This window comes from Carassius auratus, chromosome 45, assembly GCF_003368295.1.
Source record: "Carassius auratus strain Wakin chromosome 45, ASM336829v1, whole genome shotgun sequence".
Lineage (NCBI taxonomy): Eukaryota > Metazoa > Chordata > Actinopteri > Cypriniformes > Cyprinidae > Carassius > Carassius auratus.
Genome location: NC_039287.1, coordinates 7,960,101 through 7,970,506, shown reverse-complemented (window position 1 = coordinate 7,970,506; position 10,406 = coordinate 7,960,101). Strand labels below are relative to the sequence as shown.

General features: G+C 37.6%; 1 pseudogene; it reads left to right on the top strand.

Annotated features, from left to right (window-relative positions):
* The first annotated feature begins 589 nt into the window (after nucleotides 1–589).
* The window catches only part of LOC113063106 (protein enabled homolog), a 56,830-nt pseudogene continuing 47,013 nt past the window's right edge, over nucleotides 590–10,406 (top strand).

The window sequence follows — 10,406 nt, the reverse complement described above, 5'->3', positions numbered from 1 at the left end:
TTACGTGTTCAAAGATAACTCAGTATTACAACTTAGCCTACTTTAGAATTAGAATTCGAACACATCTGGTTTAATTGCACAACATCTGAAGGTAACTCCAGTGCCTCCTTCAGTACTGATGTCTGTTGCCATCCAAGCGCTCACATTTTACATAAGTACTTAAAGTACGTTTGTGACCTTAGAGGTCACATAAGGTGTTTTCTTCTTTTGGATTGGCTCCAATCTATTCTCAATCATTAAATATTTAGCTTATCATCCTATTGAAATGGAGCAGCACAGAATTAAGAGAGGAGGGTGGGGGGTAGGAAAGACCAGAACGAGGGGGAGAGAGAGAGAAAGAGAGAGAGAGAGGCAAGGCGAGAAAAAGCCTGCTCAGTTGAGCAGTATTAACACAGCGTAGCAATTTCATCTTCCCAAACGTGATCTCCTTTAACAACTGTGAGCGCTCAAATGCTTGTTGCCAGGTTACCATCCAGCACTGTGAAAAACGGGATTGTGTATGCAAGCAGCATGGAGAAGCATCGCTGACTTGCGCCCGTCTCAAAATAATGAATCACCAATGTATTCAGGATAGGAGGAACGCGATGAATATGCGAGTGTGATCGGGATCGAATCCGCAGCGTCGGAGCCGGGGGAAGCCATGCAGCTCCAGTCTGCAGCACAATGCAAGGTGTCCGGCTTCATACTGAATGAAAGATGCACCCTGTCTTCAAAAATGGAAGTCCACCGGTATGTACGCACACAGGCTTCATGGATTTATTTTCCTGATACGAGCAACTGTTGCATCCTTCAATATATTGTTGAAATGCATTGTTTAGGTTCTCGTCGGTTTCATTTCTGCTTCATCGTTGGTTGTTTGGGTTTGTGGGGTTTAATAAAGCAATGCTCTGTTGCAATTATGGAGAATGTGAGCTGCTTTAGGAAGTTTGGTGGAAAATGTTTTCGGTAAGATTAGCTCTAATAGCTCCCTGTGGAATGGATGGGAGATTCACAAATTGGCCTATAAAACCGGTGGCAGGCTACCAACATTTGTGCTCTGCAAAATCACTCATCAAACATTGATGGCTAGTTTATCCCATAACACAAATATTGCCCTACAGACCGTATTAAAGTTTGTTTTTGTCCTCGTTTTACTGATAAGGGTTCTCAGCCAAATTAAATTGGGTTTCTCTCTTCCAATAAGTGCTTAAAAGTCTTTGGAGGAAAGGTGTTTCTCTATTTAGCTGCTATGAATGGTGTGTTTAATAGACCATGCTGCCATTCACTGTCATGTCTAACAAGTATCACTTATGATGTTCTCAAGGGGGAACCTCCATACATGCAAAAGGATTGGTGTGAGAAGTCACTGTGTTCTTCGGGTGTGAATAGCAGCTCAGTCGGGGGAAAACATGTCACTGTCAACACTCAACTGGTACTTTGTTAAAATTGAATTGCCTTATGTATTATGTAAACACCAGAATGACCTGAGGCTCTCCGAAAACCAGGTTTGTACTGTGGTGAGGTGTTGGTGGTAGTTTTCTCTAGAATGAAAAGATTCTTTGAAATTCGTTGTTTAGCAGATGTTGATGTTTTGCATTACTGTGCTGAGTAACACCTGCCATGCCGATCCGGTTTTGAGTCAGGGCTGCTCATTCTTAAGATTTTTTTTTTTGTGGTTAACACTATTGCTTTGGAAACATTCGCTCCACTTTAAATGCATGCAAAACATGTATGTTTTTAGTTTCTGTATATGTATTTTTAGACATTTATATAGTTATGATAATTTTTTTAAATAGTAATAACTATTTTAAACATATTTAAATACATTTCTGAAATGTATATACTTAATATGCACACATTATTATTATTATTATTATTATTATTATTATTATTATTATTATTTGCATTTAAAGCGAAGTGTTGCCAAAAAAAAGTTATCTAGCATTCCCAACTCAGTAGTAAAAAAGTATTTAAATATTAAATAACACGATATTTTTACGAGGTGGGAATGCAAATGTTTGTGTTGGCAACACTTCAGTCTACTTTAAATGCAATCAAAAAGACAAGTGTGTGTGTGTTTATATATTTAAATAGAATATTATTGTGCACTTTCTATTCATATCTAGAAAGGATGGAACATGGTTTCAGAGGGCAATGTTAGTTGGCATATACCTGCCCTTAACTTTAAAATCATAAATGCAACACATTAATGACAACATCTGTTCATAACATTAACATTAACACATTAGTGGACCAGTGTCCACCACACCAAAAGCAAGCCGCTTTAATTCAGTGGTTTAATGACAGGGGTTTTGTGTGGTTGAAGTTGTGGTTTCCAAGATGCTGTCTAAGGTCACAGTAATTATTGTCAGCTTGAGTTAAAATTTTAATTGGAAACCTATTTAGAGTAAAAATGTATTATGATTAAAAAAATTCTAATATTTCTTAGACTTTGTAAAGCCATCCATCTGGCTTTACTACACAACCATGAACATCTTGAATGTCCTACATGTCAAACTGTGTGGATTATACCCGACACACTGCTTAGATAAAGATGACAGATGGCATCTGTCAAAGTGAAAATGTATTTAGGATAGCAGTATTTTGCTGATGTTCTTTAGTGGCCAGTCAAACAAGGATGCCTGAAGGAAAAAGGAATAGATTTGTGCTAGAGTAGATATTGGGTAGAACAGCCCTTTCTTTGAAGAGTTTCGGTGTCAGGTCAACATTCTCTGACTTAAAACGTGTCTACCTTTTTGATTGTTGAAAAGTGCTTGAGTATGTTTACATGTACAACAATAATTTTATATTAACAAGATTAAGACCATAGTCTGATTAAGAATCTCCAATGTAAACAGATTTTTGATTACCTTAGGGGCTGTTCACATGTCGCGCCTAAAATGCGTGGAAACGCTAGCAGCGCCGCTTTCTCCTTCTTTCCAAAACACTCGGTAGCTTGCGCTCCCGCTGTGTCTGCTGTTGCTAAGTAACCATGACCTGCGCCATGATGATGCGGAAGTTTCAGCAAAGGATAAATTGATGTCCAGCACTGATATTCGCTTACAGTAGCTCTGCTAAATTTACACTACATTTACTTAAAAATGGCTATCCCTCTATCTTGGCTGAGCTTTCAGTGTTATAGAAAGGATGATTGGTTCTTGTCACATGACCTGTGGTGCGCTTGCAGCATTCTGAGAAGTTGAGATGTTTTTAAAATAATAATAATAATTATAATTCTTTACATTTATATAGCATTTTTCTGGGCACTCAAAGTGCTTTACATAGGGTAAATCGCTTCAATAACCACCAGTGTGGAGCATCTACCTGGATATATTGCACCAGATCGCCCACCACATAAGCTCATTGGTGGAGAGGAGACAGAGTGATGAAGCAAATCCATCTATGGAGATGGTTAGGAAGCCATGATGGTCAGAGGCCAATGGGCAAATTTGGCTAGAATGCCAGGGTTACACCTCTACACTACGTAGGGGATTTTTTGTACTGGGATTTTTAATGACCACAAAAACCTCGGTTTAAATTCTCATCCGAAAAACTGGTGTGGAACCTTAATCACACTAATACTGTCCTGTAGGATTTTTCACCGCATTTTCTGACGGGATACACACTAACAAAAGAGCATGGATTCAATGGATTCGTTTGGACTACCGCATTGTTATCCGTGGTATGTGATGTCGCAAAGCGGACCATTGGAATATCATAAGAATAAATCCTGCTTATGGAAATTTGAATGTGATGCACATTATACTGAGGACAGCTTCCACAACATGAGGGAGTACAGTGCTGGTTTCGCCAAAAAGCTTTTTGCTGAAAGATGGAGCAGTTCCCACTTTTTCGGGACAATCTGCTGTATCTGCATCACAGCCTGTAAATATGCTGCTTTGTTGTTGTGGGTGTTATTTATGTTTTAAATTATAAGTTGTATGCCGTTTCTGCGATGTAATCTAACCCTTGCACTTATGTGTACATAGTAAATGAAGTTGTTTTTTAGCAGTTGTTGACATCGTATCTAAAACATGATTTAGCACAAAAAATAGGGCTGCACGATTAATCGCATGTGATTGTCATGTGTGTCTCGTTAGTAAAGCCGGTTCTGTGATTAGCGCTGACAAGCTACGCAATATCGCGTTCATAATCTCATGCAATTCATCTGCTATTATGAACTAGATATTGAGTAGCGAACTACGGCTCTGTCTGAAAGCAGGTGATGGACATTTACCACTAATCACAGAACCCCCCCCCCCCCCCAAAAAAGCTATGTCTTGCAATATACTCTGTCTTGCAATATCTGTGTGAGTAAAGGTTCTGCACAATTATCTTGTTCAGCATTCTCGGATCTGAATCAGGCTCAAATTGATGTGCTAATATTGATGCCATGCTTAACTATACTGGAGCAGACGGAACTTGCTACTGTGGCAAGGGTTGGGGAAATACCAAAACACTGTCTAAGATGTTCGCCAATCACAATGCACTGGGACCGCTAACCAATCATAACACATTTAGTTTTTTGGAAGGCGGGCCTTTATCAAACCTGGAACTAATCAAGCCGTTTTTGCCAGGCTGGGGAGAAAGGGTATTGTAAAAATGTTAATTATGTGAAAAAATTGCGTTTTTCGAATCACCAAGCATGAGAGCGTTTTGTAGTACATCTCCAAAACTAAATCAAGACTTTTTAAAAAAGCATAATAGGACCCCTTTAACTGCTCTTGAAGCTTTCTTAAAATTAAAAATGAAACACCCTAAACTGTATATGATACCATTGATACGTAAAATTCTGGAGAGAACGTCAGATGGTGTTGCATGGGAACGTTGAAAGGAATATTCTAAAAGCAACTCGTGTAAACAATTTAATCATAATATTGTCTTTAGCTTACTTAGATTACAGATGTCCATGCAAACATACTCAATGTCTCTTGGAGTGGAGGAAATGTCACAATTTAGTGATGCTTGTAAAACAGGATGACGTATAACCTAACAACATTTCCAATTAGAATTTATTACAGATAATCACTATATTCTCAGTACAAATCTGACCTAGAAGACCGTCTCAGAGAGTGTGCGAGTGCTTTGTGTTAAAATAGCTTGAAAATAGTTTAAATTGAGACTTAAAATTTTGAACTATCTGAAACATGCCCTAGTCTTGTATTGAGTCATGCAGCTTGCTTGCAGAGCAAACTCAACGTGGATATCATGGATGTGAGGCTATTTGTACATTTTGAGAGAGTGGGAGAAGACGAGGTATCACTCAATCCCAATCAATCGCACTGAGAAATTCCGTATCACACAAAGTTTTCAAATGACTGATCCTGTTCTGATAATCTGTTTGAATTCAACCAGCTTTAGTGCATAAATATTTGCGGGAATTTCCTGCTTTATAATCATGAAATCTGTGGGAATGTGTAGAATTACGCACAATGTTCATAATCCTGCAGTGAAACACGGCAAATAAGTGAGAGCTCAGTCTGAGTGGCTGCAAAAGTGAACTTGACTATGCTAGTCATGAAGATATAACTTTGTGGACTCATTCTTTCCATAACGACATGCTGAAACATGGCATATTCTTTACAGTCATGTTCTCTTGGTAATTTTATGAAACATTTATGACAGATTTGTTCTGCACATGTTGCCCTTAATGGTACCTTCCTTTTCAAAGTGATTAAAGCTACTCAAAACCATCGTGGTCATATATATATATATATATATATATATATATATATATATATATATATATATATATATATATATATATATATATATATATATATATATATAAAATAAATATAGAAATATATATATAATAAATATAGAAATATTTGGCACATTTTTGTATCTGCTGGTGCTGACTTTTATTTTTCATCTTACATAATGCTCATTTTGTGTCCGTAGTCAAGGATCTGTGAATTAAAACGGTATTAGCACTCTGCTCGCATTGGTTTCTGTCCCTTTTAAGTGTGTTCTTGTCCCCTTGCCAGTGGCTTAAAAGCAGACTCTTCTCACAAATAGCTGCCCATGCAGAGGATGTCACCAGAGCTGTTTATACAGTGATGATGTCTCCCATTGTCCTGCAAAGCATGGCATGAATGAATCTACACTGGCATCCACCGAAATGGGTGTTCTGCGTGACTCATGGTTTGTGAGTGGAGTGTATTTTTAAGCCAGTTTTTGCAGTTTTTGTGGAGGAGGTGAGGTGTTGGCAGCTCAGGGACTCTCCATCTCGACGGTGGAAGGAAGCAGTTGCTGTCGTTAGCTGTAAAGGATCATAGTAAGGATGCCAAGGTGAACGGTGAACACCGGGTTGAGAGTATTTATATCCATTTTGCATTTTTGGGATAGTCTCGGGATAGACCCGTTTACTGTATTTAGTGCTGATCATGCGCTCAGAGCTTGTGTTATGCAGCAAAACAAAAGGCAAAGCGAAAAAGAAGCCTGAATGGCTCTGTTATTTTTTTCCCCTTTCTCATACAGAGCTACACATAAAACCCAGCCATTCACACAGCGTTACTTAGGTGATGGCTTTAATTCCTCAGTCTATAAAAAGACCAACAGAAAAAAAAAACCTAATGAGAGATTGTGACTTATGAGGATGTCTCTTTCGACATTAGTGCATGATCACTACAAAGTCTGAAATCTTTTGAATTTGCACGAATATTGTATCACAGATAGTTCTGTGGAATACATAATGAAATATCCTCCTCAAAATGGAGGAAATGAAATGCACAGGAAAACGGATACAAGTGCTGAATCAGTTGACATGACACTTCATATAGTGAGATCGACATCCTGCCCTTCCAAACGCCTCCTAAACAGTCATACAGGAAGAATAATATTCAGAATTTCTCAGCTAGCCTGACTACTCCGCAATAGTGTTTGCTTATTTTTCTCATTAAAGGAATCTGGCTCAGCTATAAAGTAAAATTCTGTCATCAATTATTACATAATTGTTGTTTTAAACCCATGCAACTCAATGACAGTTTTGAAGAATATTCATGCAGTGTTTTTCTATACACTTCACACTGCCAAAAAAATCACCATGAAGGTGGCAGATGACTATTTCAAAAACAGGTTATCTCCTCTCAAGAGATGTTCTAGAACTCTAATTCAGGTATACATCAAATACAGGTTGACCAGTAATTCGAGAACGAGTCATGAACGTTATCGGTTTCGGCTCGGTGTTCATCTTCAGTTCTCTCTTCACACTTTTGGACCAAAATGTATTTTCGATGCTTCAAAATATTCTAACTGACCCTCTGATGTCACATGGACTACTTCTTACCTTTCTGGACATGGACAGTATACCGTACACACAGTTTCAATGGAGGGACTGAGAGCTCTCAGACTTAATCTAAAATATCTTAAACTGTGTTTCAAAGATAAACGGAGGTTACTAAAAACATAATTTGGCTATTTGGGCGAACTAACCCTTTAACTGTGCTTTTTGGTGCCTTTATGTATACAGTATTGTTCAAAATTGTGTGAAATGGGACATTGGATGCAAAATTTACTTTTACATTGTGTTTACATGCACTGTAAACCCTGATAAGTTCACAGAACTCAAAAAATATTTTGAAAAAAATTTAATTCCAGTTGCCTTAAATTATCTCAGTTATCTTAAATAATTATATTTCTGAACTTATAATTAGGGAGTAATTCACTCATAATTTTATCTATTTTTCAACTCCTATAATGTGGGAAATACACTCAAAATTAGGCTTTTGCTGTCCATCCTCAGTCTAACCACAGGCTCTACTCTTCACCACAACGGTAACACTACAAATCCAACATAACATAAACCTTTGTAAAATCTAATATAACACAACATTTATGTATTAACTTATGTCCCTCTATGTTAATCTTGTGTAAAAACACACAAAATAACACTTAATTTCTAAATGTATTTTCCTTGTTTTCTGATGCAGAGCATGCTGGGAACTAGAAAACACAATCATTTTAAGTTCACCTCACTACAACAAATTTTTGAGTTAACAGAACTTATTTAAATTAAGTCCAATGAACTTTCGTTATTATTTGAGTGCAATTAACTAATTTCATTTGATTAATTTCACTGTTCGGTTTTACAGTGTATAAATGTGACCCAGCAGTGTTTGGACACAACCACCCTACAATGATAAAAATCCATTCACTCCTTTTTTCTTTTTCTTTTTTTTAAACCTCCCAAAAACCTAATCGGTCTCAATTATCAAGCCGTTTTGATTATTTGAGCAGTATGATGTCATACTGCTCAGGCTCTGACTGACTGTCCGGTGACTGCCACTGACTGACTGTCCAGTATTAGCATATTTCCACCCTCAGCCAGTTGTACATTGTTTGCGATTTCAACAGCTGTGGCAACAGTAGTGTCTTGTGAGCAGTGCAGGTGTGTTGTAGTTTAATGTAAATGTGAACAAAAGTCTAAATTTTCTCCTGAAATCAGAGACACTCTTTTTATGGTACTGAATGCACAAAAAAAAAAGCGAGAGAGGGATGAGGTTAGCAGTAGCTGATTATCATTTAAAGATACATGCACCGAAATGGGTCGCTGTGAACAGAGCTGTTTTTGAATAAATGACATTTTAAAATGCATTAAAATTGAATAATAATAATAATTTTTCACAAATTTAGTTTTACTGTATTTTTCATCAAATAAATGCAGCCTTGAAGTTGATATGCATAAGAGAATTCTTTCAGAAACACTTAAAAAATCTTAACAACCCCAACGTTTTGAATGGTAGTGTATGGTATATATCTTTGTATATGTATGTATTTTTTGGTCACATCTTGCCAGGTTCATCGTGATCTCATTTTGTAGACTGTTCAGGGATTCAGTTATTTGTCACTGTATGCTAATTTCACCTTGTGGCTGTGAGACAGTATACATCTCACAGTGGGAGTCGGAGCCTATTTCGAGCTCCCTGCAACGCCTACACCATGCCGTGGACCCTCGAGCTCCCTGTGAGCAGTCAGCCTGAGCCATCTCTGTTACAGGAGTAGGGTTTAAAATAGCGCCTGTCTGCTCTTTCTCACGCACCTGTGGCTAGCTGAGTAGGTAACGCGCAGCAGAAGTGTTATTTTAGGAGTCTGTGGCTCTCTTAGGGATTTGTAGAACCGTCCAAATGGAGACATTTAGTTTTTATGCTTTGTTGTCATTGATAATTTAGGCCATTTTCCTATTAAAGCTGAAGTCTGTCACCCCCCCCCCCCCAGTGTTGAAGTTATTTTCTTTTTTATTAATTTCTGATTCACTAAAAAGAATCAGTTTGAAAGAGTCCTTTATTTGTGAATCTAACTACTTGCCCAGGTCCAGTGAGTACTTCATACCATAGATTGTATTAAATGGGCTTTTTTATTACAGGGTATGGGGCTTTCTCAGTTGTCCCCCCACCCCAATGATGGTCCAGCATTTCTCTTGCATTTCTAGTCTCACTCAAACACCATGAAAATACCTTTGTTACTCACTGAATTGACTCATTGACCCAAATGAATGTGCTCTTCACTAACTTGGCAAACATGATTTCAAAGAAGGCTAAATTGTATCCCTTGTTTGTGGGCTTTTGCAGCATTGTCTATGTAAGTTTAGAGGGCACATTTCCCAGCAATTCAACCTTGAAGATGTACCGCATGATCTATGATGCTTTGTCCTTTAAGATCTTTATCAGTTTTCCTTCATTGTGTGAAACACAATGTAGGATTATGTAGTGATACTGTAATATTAAGGTGGCAAACATGACTAAGACTTTGCCTCTCTTTTTTATTTGCTTTGCACAAGATCGCAACAGTACCTCAGAAATCCCTTGGCCTCTAAGCAGGATTGCTGTAGATCTCTGGATCTGAGGCCAGTGGGTCCGCTTGACTTGTGAGGAAGTTTGATTTCTTGTGTTTGTTAGAGTGTCAGTGGATTTTTGATATGGCTTAGAGATGGCAGCTTGTTGAGTTATAATGTTAGACCATTTGAGCCGTGTAAACAAACGAAGTGTTAAAGTGTGAACATGGCGCAGTTGGCCTTCGTGACATGCATGATTTATGTCAAACCTTCTGGGCTAGTTCATTATATGCCAACACAAATGTTAAGATCCATGTATAATTCACAAGCATCCTATTATATTGAATGTTAATGCATAAGTTAAATTTCCCTAAATGGATGATAAAAAAGAAAAAAAAAGTACAGACCAAAAGTTTGGACACACCTTCTCATTCAAAGAGTTTGCTTTATTTTCATGACTATGAAACTTGTAGATTCACACTGAAGGATTCAAAACTATGAATTAACACATGTGGAATTATATACATAACAAAAAAGTGTGAAACAACTGAAAATATGTCATATCCTAGGTTCTTCGAAGGAGCCACCTTTTGCTTTGATTACTGCTTTGCACACTCTTGGCTTTCTCTTGATGAGCTTCACCTGAAATGGT